The sequence below is a fragment of the Acipenser ruthenus genome, chromosome 11, assembly GCF_902713425.1.
Source record: "Acipenser ruthenus chromosome 11, fAciRut3.2 maternal haplotype, whole genome shotgun sequence".
Taxonomy (NCBI): domain Eukaryota; kingdom Metazoa; phylum Chordata; class Actinopteri; order Acipenseriformes; family Acipenseridae; genus Acipenser; species Acipenser ruthenus.
Genome location: NC_081199.1, coordinates 3,370,176 through 3,382,602, shown reverse-complemented (window position 1 = coordinate 3,382,602; position 12,427 = coordinate 3,370,176).

Genomic DNA, 12,427 nt, shown 5'->3' with positions numbered 1-12,427 from the left:
CTCTTTCAGAATAAGGGATGTGCAATGACTATACACAACTGAGATAGGGCCATCCCATTTAAACTGTGGCACAGACTGCCTGCTTAGATTTATGGTAGGCATGCTTTATAGAAGAAGTTGTACATATAACACATGCCCTTCAGTCATCACATGCTATTGTCCTCTGCTGCCAAGAGTCACTGTTTAGCATTTCAACATGCTTTAATTATATTAAAGCATGTTGAAATATAGTATATTGGCTAATGCCTTCATCAGTGCTATAATAGAAATAGCGAATCAGTTATAATGAAATGTCAGAAAGCCACAACGTGACACCTAGAATGTTGTGTTTTGAGGACTGCTCATTTATTTGAATTCATTATTATTAGATTATGTGAACACACTCGGATGTGCACTATATACATGAGCTATGTTTTCATAACAGATTTGTTCTCATTAGGGATTGCACCCTCATCTGTTTTAATTTAGCGATGCTGCACTCGGGTGTAGGCACATAATGAGCTTTCTTAAGGAACCAAAAAGGCATGACTGATGCTGAGGTCCTAGTTATCGAGCGCACCTCGGCACACAGAGAGCTCCAGCAGAGGTGACCTTGAAAATAATCCAGATACACAACAGCGGTGCTGCTGTAGAATGAGACTCAGGGGTTAAACAGATACACAACAGCGGTGCTGCTGTAGAATGAGACTCAAGGGTTAAACAACCCAGATACACAACAGCGGTGCTGCTGTAGAATGAGTCTCAGGGGTTAACTTGTGTTGCAGAGTTGTGCAGTGCTACAGTGTGCAGCTTCTAATGAGGTAGTGAAAGAAACAGGGGTGTCCAATCATGGTCCTGGAGGGCCATTCCATTCCAGATTTAACAGGTAAAAGGATAGAATGAATTACTTCAGGGTCTGGCTGGAGGTTTAATTGGTTCAATTATACAATTTTGAACAGGGTTGGAACAAAGCCCAGGAGTGGAAGGGCAAACTTTGTTCTGAGAGCTATGTCTCGATGGGCTGAGATAGGGAGATAGAGAAATAAGACTGAGTTTAAAGAGCTCATGGTGACAGATTGGCTATTACAGACCTCATTCTATAGCTGTCTGCCTTGGGACCAGTAAGCCATAAACCGTGGAATAAACACAACGTTCAGTGTTTACAGACACCTAGCAGAGCAGAAAAGCCACTTCTCCAGGGAACCCCTATTACACTTCTTCAGGGAACCCCTATTACACTTCTTCAGGGAACCCCTATTACACTTCTCCAGGGAACCCCTATTACACTTCTACAGGGAACCCCTATTACACTTCTTCAGGGAACCCCTATTACATTTCTACAGGGAACCCCTATTACACTTCTTCAGGGAACCCCTATTACATTTCTACAGGGAACCCCTATTACACTTCTACAGGGAACCCCTATTACACTTCTTCAGGGAACCCCTATTACACTTCTTCAGGGAACCCCTATTACATTTCTACAGGGAACCCCTATTACACTTCTTCAGGGAACCCCTATTACATTTCTACAGGGAACCCCTATTACACTTCTACAGGGAACCCCTATTACATTTCCTATATACAGTTTGTTTAAAAGAAAAAACAAACAAACATTTATTGTGAAAAATAAATCATATATGTGTTTGCTTGAATGGCTCTGAAGATTGGTATATTGTAAAATATATAATGCAGTTGTTTATTATGATTATTATTGAAGCCAGCTCTATTTGTCATTATTGTACCACGCAGGGGCACTGTTAGCACAAACGTTTTAAAAGGGGTCACAGAAGAATGCTTCAACCTAAATTAAACAGCAGAATTCAGACGATTCTTTTCTTTACATCAAGCTCTGCACCTGCTAAGCAATTTGGTGTAATTTGGAACAGTGTCATTCTGTCATTGGTTTTTAATGAATGCAAAAATTCACTTGGCAGTTAGATCTCTCAACACTTCTTGTGTTTGTATATGTATAGCTGCTGTTGATCAGGTAACGCAGCACACTGTTCAGCTTCTTTGAAAAACATTGTAGAACTATTTATTTTCTAATAGTCACCAGGGTCCACCATGTTTTAGAATGCAGAACAGCTGCACTTTCTTGTAAGAAAGCGTTTAAACACAACTGAGGACTTTATTACCACTTGACAGTTAAAGATTATGTTTTAATCTTGAGGCGTACAGTTCTCCTAGGGAAAGTATACGCGAGGCAGCCTAAACCATACATTAGGCAAGTGCCACATTAATATGATGCATTCATTAAAGCGGGAGGCACCTTGTGACTCCATTCAACAGATGGCAGCTCCAATCCATTTGCGCTTTGGAATGGGGGCTAATGATCGATCACAGTGGAGTGAGGCACACTCCATGTATTTTTTGCTCATGTCACCTAGTGGATGATTAATAAGGGGATAATGTTTAGGGTGCCTTTTAATTTTTGCAATGGGATCCCAGTACCCTTTTCAGAGCAAAGCAAGCAATAGTAATAGACACTTTAAAATGTTAGTTTGAGGTGGAATTTCAGCTATTATTATTGGCTGGTATTTATACAAGACCAGGTCTGTTGAGGTTTTATTTCCAATTCCTTTTTGAGCTTGTAGTATATTTTGTTGCATTCGCCAAGTGAGGTTCAGCATTCAAAAGACATTTCCTGTTGTTACTGCACAGAACTTCTTCCCTTAAAAAAGCCAATACAAAATAAACAGCTTTAGGAAAAGCATCCGTTAAGCTGGATCTCTTAATTGGCAAACTTGAAAACTTGAAGAAATTTGCAGCTGGCATCTGCAGTCTATTTGCATAATTCTTCCTCTGATCAGCTGCAGTGTTTGCAGGCAGATCTGAAGATTTTTCAGGATTTCAGTAGCATACACCAGCATGAAATCATATACAAATGATATACAACCCCCCCCCCCGTATAAAATGTTTAAATACACTGCTGTCTGCAGGTCCTTCATGTCTTCACTAATGTCCAGCAAAGGGTGAGAATGTGGAACAATACTGTTAGGTTATGTGAATACTTTTAACACTGATTCATTCACAAAGCAAAAAATAAAAGAGCTACAACTGGTCGTTCAGATTAATTAGCCTCCAGCCTTACTGCCCAGGCTTCAGCTCCTTTAGTATAAGCGGAACTCCTTGAGACCTGGTCCACTGCTAGCAGGTTCAGTGATTGACTGACGGACTGAATTGGATTTGAGGATCCTCTCACACCGATGATCCTGGCTGCTTGGATCAATAATTTCTCCAAAGACAAGTTTTGCAATTTACTTGGCAGCGAGACCTTGAGTAATGAAGTTGTTCCATTCTGAAACAGATCCTCTTTGAAAAAGAACAGACATGATTGTATTTGAAAGGTGTGGGGCCTAACCCAGTCTTGCTTTCCCTCTGTCTGTGAAGGATTCATTTTGAATTGGTTTTCAATTAATAAATAACAAAGTGAGTGGGTGTTACAATCAAAGCAACTATTACTTTGCTTTGGAGAAAAGGGAATGGATTTTTATGTGCTTTTGTAACTCTAAGCAACTGACTCAAGTCTCCATTGCAATATTTTTTCTAATCAGTATAAGAACACACAGCTACCTCAGTTTATTGGCTAGCCTAAACCTTTCTTTGCAGAGCTCTGCATCATGGGACCTTATGTTTCGAACAGTTAAACATGAAATCATAAGGTTTTTAACAGTATGCTGCACTTGTGGTGTTGGTGATAAACTGGAACAATTATCCAAACCTGCAAACCTGATTTAGCATTTGGTAATTAGGCAAGGTAAACTAAAAGCATTAATGCAGGTTCAGGAATAGATTAGAGCAGTAGATGTAATAAGTTCCGGTACTTGTTGTCTGTAATAGTATGGACTGGTCTGTGCGCTGTTGGGAGAAGTGAATGAGCCAGGCTGTCAGGTGCAATGAAAGTGCAATTGCTCTGGAAGAAGCTACAGTCATATTCTGTCTCCATTTCATTGATTGATGCGCACTGAGCAGTTAATAAGCTGGGGTTTCCGCTAACGCCCCTCTGATTAATGATACAGGCTCAGGGATTGATGGCTGTTGCTGTAAGGAATGATTGGAGGTGGTGCACATCACCTTTTTTGTGGCGAGGCAGGAGCAGAAGTGTCTGTCACCAACGTGCCAACAAAGTCAGGCCAATACTTACCAGGAGCTTGAAACTTTGAAATGTCCCGTCAGCACGGTTTACCAATACAGATTAACTAACTGGGTTTGCACTGTTTACTATTGATTCTTAGGCATTCCATTGCACATTTTTGGGGGGGAAGGGGTTATACTACCATAGAATCAACCTGCTTTAATACTACCATAGAATCAACCTGCTTTAGTACTACCATAGAATCAACCTGCTTTAATACTACCATAGAATCAACCTGCTTTAATACTACCATGGAATCAACCTGCTTTAATACTACCATAGAATCAACCTGCTTTAATACTACCATAGAATCAACCTGCTTTAATACTACCATAGAATCAACCTGCTTTAATACTACCATAGAATCAACCTGCTTTAATACTACCATAGAATCATCCTGCTTTAATACTACCATAGAATCAACCTGCTTTAATACTACCATAGAATCAACCTGCTTTAATACTACCATAGAATCAACCTGCTTTAATACTACCGTAGAATCAACCTGCTTTAATACTACCATAGAATCAACCTGCTTTAATACTACCGTAGAATCATCCTGCTTTAATACTACCATAGAATCAACCTGCTTTAATACTACCATAGAATCAACCTGCTTTAATACTACCATAGAATCAACCTGCTTTAATACTACCATAGAATCAACCTGCATTAGTACTACCATAGAATTAACCCGTGCCATCTACAATTCCTTTAACTGCCCCCCCACCCTTGGATTGCTTCACACACCCCCTGTTGAGAACCACTGGGTAAATGTGATGGATTAACTACTATTAACTACTATAACACTTCATAGTAGCTGCTCAAGTATAGTTTACATTGAGTTGTTGTGATCACAAGTCTTTGAACATTCTGCTCACTGTGAATTAAAGATTGCTAAATGACAAGCTTGGTTTCTTCTCACCCAAACTAAGCTGCATTAATAAAGTTGTTATAATTGTGGAAAACACTATTGGAGGCTTTGAGTAAATTGTTGATGCTCGTAACATCGATATATAGTGTAACTCCTGAAAGTGTCTAAGACTTTTGCACAGCAGTATATATATATAATAGGGCTGTCAATTAATTACAGTTAAGCCTTTGTTTGACAGTTTTTAGCCACCTATTGTACTTTGTGATATTTAAACGTAATTCAGTCTATGGCTATTGCATGGTTATAAACAATCTATAATGTTATTTATGTTTTATAAATATATTATATGTTCTTAATAACATAGTTATTAAGAATATATAATATATTTATAAAACATAAATAACCAGCACCTTACTATAAAGTGTTACCAGAAAGTACAATCATTTTGGATTCGATTTATTTTATTTATTTTTCTTAAAAGAAACATTACAGGCATGTCATTCGAAATTCAGAGACATTTCCATGTATATGCAGGTTGAGCTCTGGGTGACTTGCATTACATGTTTTGTAGCATTTATTCCTTTTTTTTCACTTCAAATTGATAGCTGTGTGACAAACGTCACAGGAAGATTTTTTTTTCAAGACACCAGGTTTAAAAGCTTTCAGTTCCCTACAAATCCATGAATAAATAATACTCCCGAGTCATTATCCACCACTGCTTTGAAAAGTAATCGGAGGGTTTGTTTTACTTGAGCAGCATCTGAGCGCAGTTATTCCCCTTCAAAGCAGAAGACAAACAACAGAGCATCTGATTATGATCCCGCTTTGAAGGAGTGGGGATCAATAAGACCATATGTATAGATAGAAGTCATGGAGTGCTGTAGATATTCCAAGAATCAGGACAGACAAATAACCATCGGTCCCCTGAAGTAACACATGGCCATCCTCATGAAAAAAAACATTCAATGGACAATCATGGAGTGTTCTCTTTATGTAACAAGTACAGTGGATGAAATAAGAAAGCATGTTCATTAAACCTTAAATAAACCGCTGGATTCAGAGAGTTACGGTCCTGTCATTGTGTCACTGGATTTCAGTGAACGCCAGATCGATTCAAAATGAGATCAGAAATAATATTAATTAAAAAAAAAAAATCAGTATTCAGTATTGAAACAGAAAAGGCGCTAGATCTCTCAACACCTGTTGTAAAAACCTTGTTCTCTCTGATCTGGCACGGGTCTATACTCATGTGAGCTGATAAGGAAACCCTCCACCGCTTCATGGAGCATTTACCCATGGAACATTTATTATCAGGGGTTGCTGCTAGACAGTGTCTAGAAAGGTGGCCAGTTCATTGATAAATATGATCACGTATCATGGCGTGCTCATCATGGACTCAAATTAAAGACATGAAAACATTGGACGACCTAAAAATACTTCATTAACAGAACTAGTATTTATAGATGGGACCAAAGCAAGAGGAATTGGCTACTGTTTTTTAATAACCCTAGTAAATTAAGTCAGGCATATGAATCCCCACTGAGCACAAATAATTATTCTGCTGATTGAAAGAACTGCATCTGTAGTTTGTGAATTCAGCATCAATTTTCATAAGCACTGATACAAATCCTCCAATCTGATTTACCCAATAATTTGTATTTCTATTTATTTAGGCTTTTGAAAACTCTTGCCACTCCAAAGCCCTTGAAAGCTTTATAATCTGATAAATGGACGTTTCAAGAAAAGCACCTACTATGATAGTTTGATATGATGGTCATGCTGTTAAATGTGAGACGGTGACAATCTGTATTTATTAATTCCATCGGGCTGCCTTTACTTTATTGCATTATTCACAGTAGCAGCTAAAAGATTTTACTTTAACGCCGGGGATTTGTATATGTTTAGTCTGAAAGGACTGCAAAAATGGAATCTCATTTCTGAATCATGCGGGTTATCTAAAATAAAATATGGAGATGTTTTGGACGATTCCCTTAAAAATAACAATGTACAGTACCAAGTATTCAATCAAATCACAGTGAAAGCACAGTACAGTAAAGGCACATTTAGTCAGGCAGATAAAACAGCAAAACAGGCTTTGTGGAGAGACCTTGGACTCCCAGTGCTTCCCTCTCTCTCTGGGGATTTTGACTCCATGGCCTGGGTTGTGCTTCATGGTTTTATGAGCTGATTTTTTTTTTCTTTTGGGTTTGCATGACCTCTCCTGCTTGGTCTTTGAGGCTTTTCCTTTTGGTGGGTGAATTGAATAATTGGTTTTTAATTGGTTTTTAATGTACTGGGCAATCCAGTATTTTGTTTAAAGAGGCTTAACAGAGTCTTTTTTAATGATATTCTTTATCGAATAGACAGCATAGTCCTACAAGGGAAGTATTCTAAACTGTCCCTTCTCCCAGAGGACTGTGAAGGGAATCGGACTGCAATCCTTTTCAAATATTTACCCTGTAGTTGATTTGTAGCCGCTGTTGACAGAAATAGGTCTTTTTTCCACGGCCTTGTAGTTTTCCATCTCCCTGCTTTGTCAGGCACTTCGGGGCTGAGGGGGAGTGAGAGACCTGGTCCTTAAAACAAGGGCTTCCCTGGGGATGGCATTAATGCAGCCAGACAAGAGACTCTCCAGCTCTCTACCATGCTACTGAATGAACCTGGAGGGAATATTTCTTAAATAATTACTGCAATTGTGTGAAAATGTACAGTACAAATAAAACATGAGGGAGGGTAAAACGAATCTAAAGGTAGGATTCTCTCTAAAGCGAAGTCCACATTAGTATTTGTTTTTTATTCTATTAGTTCTCTTAGTTTTACTCCCAGATATTGATCTAATTGTACAAACATGAATAAAAAGGTGCCAATTAAAATCTAAGGCCACCAATAACACCTAAAAGGGGGTGGTACCATTTGTTTGCACCCCTAACCCCTAAGCCCGCACAGCCCCAGAAACACAGCAAAATGAAAGTCTAACATTCACTGCATGCACCTTTACATTTTAAGTACCTGTTTGCCTGTGACAAGTGGAGACGCAGGGCCACAAATCAGATGTGATTTCTCCACTCTGGCTTCAGACAGCTAGAGAATTTGGGTCACACAATCTCTCTCATTCAGACCAGACTAATTCCCTTAGCCCTGCGTTGGGGAGATTCACAATTTCAATTACTGTGCTGGAATAAGAATCCTCCAGATGCCCGTGCCTGTGGCTGCTTCACTAGACACAGTTAAAACAGAGCCAATGTATCACCTCGCTCCTAGAAGATTACTTAAAGAGAGATGCTATGAGGGACTATCGACCTGAAATAAACGATTCATGTGAGCATTGTGTATGAATCACCCGATATACTTGTGGCCACAAGTCTATCGGGTGATTCATACAAAGTTTATTTATAACAAAAAACACTATTTATTTTTAACTTAAATTTGGAAGGGAAGGGGTCAAAAATCTCGGCCCTGCCAAATATATGTGCAGATTGTGGCCAGGTGCTGATTGATTGATTGATTGATTGCCAATCAGCCCTGGCCACACTGTATATAAGAAGAGCCAGCTGGTTTGAGAGAGTCAGGTTAGGAGAAGGGCTGAGAGCAACAGGTTGTGATCCCTGGTCAAACACTGAGCTAGCTTTGCTTGGGTGCATTTTTTATTTGTTTGTTTGTTTAAGTCTTGTGTTTGTTTTGTTAATAAAAGTGCAATCTCCTGTCTCCAGCCTCTGCTGTTCCTGCTGCTTGCCTAGACCATCATCTGCCCTGTCACAATACTAGAGACAGATAGAAAGAACAATTTAAAAAGTAATTAGGAAAAGGCATAAATAGTGCCACAGCCACAGAATTATCCATCCCATCATATCGTTTACAATACGCAACATCAATCTGTCGCTCCTAACACTTTATTTCTTTGGTAGTCTTTTAAAATCACGCTACACCAATGCAGCTCTGTGAATTGGTATGCAAGGCATGGCTCTCTTAAGCAATCGAAGCTAGTTTTCACAAACACCTTCTCATTGCTCCCCGCCCGGGATTGCTCTCTGATTCAATGATACTGCAATTATAAGAGAATAAAAAAAAAAATGAGGCAGCAAGCAGGCAGACAGCTTGAAATGAGATAGTGATGGAAATAAGAAAACAGAGAACGAGAGAGACAGCATGTAACTAGAAAGAAAAGGGAACGTGTAGGGAAAAACCAGAAAGAGATTGTAATGAGATTGTGGAAGCTATACTACTATTGAGTTTGATTGTAACTGGAGTGCACAAAATAGAGAGGGACTCATTAAACATATCTGAGCATATTTAAAAGTATTAATTGTGCCCGTTGTCTGAATACACACTGAGATATTTCTGAAAAAAGAATATATGTAATGTTAAACATATTTTAAAAATTATTTATTGTACATATTTTGCGATCATGAATTCGTGCTGGTAGGGGTTAACTGTTACAGAAAATTCATTGGGATTTTTCATTGAAACCATAAACATGTTTTTGAAATACCGTTAAAAAGTGTTTAATCACAATAGAAAGAACCCTTTCACTTCTAGCACTTACCACTGCTTGTCAGGGAGTTTTATAGTATGTGTCCTGGGAGGAGAGAAGGGATTGAACAAGGAAAACATGCCCAATAATGTATTATTTAACAAGGAGAGGAGAAGAAGGTCCCGCTGTTATCTGAGCGCCCCAGGGATTGAAGAGATGTAAAATAGATGTGCAGTCAGTCCTGTGACAGTCCTGTTGAGGCTCTGCCCCAAACAGATGTTCACCCAAGTTAATTTCCTGGCATGTAAATCGAGTCATGATCAAGGCTATTATTATTATTATAATTATTATTTATTTATTAGCAGACGCCCTTATCCAGGGCAACTTACAATTGTTACAAGATATCACATTATTTTTACATACAATTACCCATTTATACAGTTGGGTTTTTACTGGAGCAATCTAGGTAAAGTACCTTGCTCAGGGGTACAGCAGCAGTGTCCCCTACTGGGGATTGAACCCACGACCCTCCGGTCAAGAGTCCAGAGCCCTAACCACTACTCCACACTGCTGCGCAAGGCTACATGTGTTGCGAGGACCGTACAGTCAACAACAGTTTATAATTTTTTTATTTTATTAGTGATAGTGTTCGATGAACAGTCTGGAGGTGATGTAGCCTAGGGAAGGTGGCTGCTCATTGCTGTTTATCATCTATGGTCCTCTTTTTAAAACCCCTTCAGCCACTATTTCTTCTTTTGTAGCTGCAGTGACTTCCTCCACAACTTGAAATATTCAATTCTAAATGCAATTGGCTAATTAAGGTACCGTGTAAATACAATGCAGTTCAGTGACCGGGATTAGGGTTGCCATTATTCATTCTTCACAGTGTAGTGTTTTTCCATGCTGCCCACGAATAGAACATCTGCAGAAATCTAGAATAAAAACCTGATGAACGTTTCTTTAAAGAGCTTTTTAAATGCAGTCGAGTCTTCAAACCCGAGAAAAAATACCAAGTTAAGGCAGCAGGTACTAGCTGGTGGTTAATCCATCATCCGCAGCAGATAAGGCGGTCTTATCTTAACTCGTTTGGTGGCTGCGGGCCAAGATAATATACATTGTGATTTAGACTAATGGACGGTCACTGCTGGGAACCTGATCAATCTGTAAACCTGGCTAACGCGATTCTGCCCTGTTCTTTACATCAGTTTAACACAGAGGGCAGCCTCCCTTCAATACTGGTCCACTAATCACAGCGTGTTTTGTGTGTGCGATATGTTAGCAACAGATCTACCCTCTCCTCCTTGCCCACCCACCCACACATCATGGTCTACAACGCTGTGTCCTAGGAGTACATTTATTATTGACCAGTTGGACAGAATTGGACAGTATTCTAGATGAGGTCTAAATAGAGCCGGATATATTCTTCTCATATATTCTTCACGCTTACGCTTATTTAACCTGACCTTCTGTTTGCCTTTTTATTGTAAAAGTTGTTAAGGAAAGCTTTTGAAGACATTTAAAATAGGTCCAATCGGCACCATGTTGTAATTAACCCTGCTGTTGCATTGTAACTACAAACTCCTTGGTGTTATTGGTGTATTCATTTAAATAATGTAATGAGAAAAAGAAAAAACAAAAAGCTTTGCTGGCTCTAAGGTCAAATGGAAAAAACAAATCATTTTTACTTCCTTGTGACTGGCTCCATTTAAAGAGCATCAAAACCGGAGAGTTTGGGAGGCCATCTAAAGATCTGAAGATCCATTAGGACCATGACTCTGAGGACTCTTTCTGAAGACCATTTTACTCAGCTCTGTTACAGAGGAATTTCACTGCAAGTCTCACTGGATTCAATACTTCAACCCTCTATTCACAGCCTTTCCTTCCAGGTTTCTCAAGAAATTGCTGTTGGTACCAACCATTGCATTTATGGATGACAGAGTACAGGAAAATGCTCTCTCCTTCCAGGTGGAGTGTTAGGCTCACACACCCAAACACTCAGCTTTCACCTGCGATGGTTTGTCAAGCTAAAAACTGATCATAACTCATGTTATACTTAAAAAGAACGTCGCCAAAAAACTAAATCAGCCAAACCTTTGATCATTTGGATACTGTTTATTCCCACAACAATATTCTCTCTAAAAGTTGCATTAATGGCTGGAGGACTGTGAAAGATTTTTCTATTGCACCTCAACTGAGCCAGAAAATAATGCAAATTCTGGAGAACAATAGCTTGGTAAATGTGTCTCTGTAAATCATGTGTCTGTTTGCTAAGTGATTAGTATTCACTGCACAGGTACTGTACCTATCCTAACAGTCTTAGACCAGTAATCCATATGTGCCATGCTGACTGCAAGACCCCCACTGGGGGTTTGCATGTATCTCTAATTACATTGAACTCTATTAAAATGTGGCTGCAGGCTACAGACAGGCTGTGAATCCTCTCTCATTCATATAACGGAAGTTGAGGTGGCGTTGCACTGCACTGTATGAGGTGCAGCACCGTCACAGATCTGGCTTCAGTTTTGTACATGTGAACGATGGTCGGCCATTTAAATGGAAACAGGCCCTTTTGGATGGAAGGGTTGCAAATAGAGGGCTCCTTTATTTCACACATCACAAAACGGTTCGATATTTAAAACAGTGAATTAGTGAAGGTCCTTATCCAGGGAAACAGAAGACTCGACATGACCCAACAGCTGATGAACCACAGTATTGAACTATTGAATGGTTAAACACTGAGGGTGTACTGCACACAAATCCAGAGCGTTGCTAAATACGTTTTACTTTCACTGTAAGCAAAGAAGTACTTGCAAAAAGCTTTTCAAAAGGTTTTAGTATTTTATTCACCTCTAGTGCTGTAACATTTCTCAAACATCGCTCAGCTGTCAAGAAAAGGCTGGTTAGGTGGCACTCTACCTTGTCTCAGTGTTATTCACCGTTTCAAGGCAGCCCGCTCTGCTGGGAG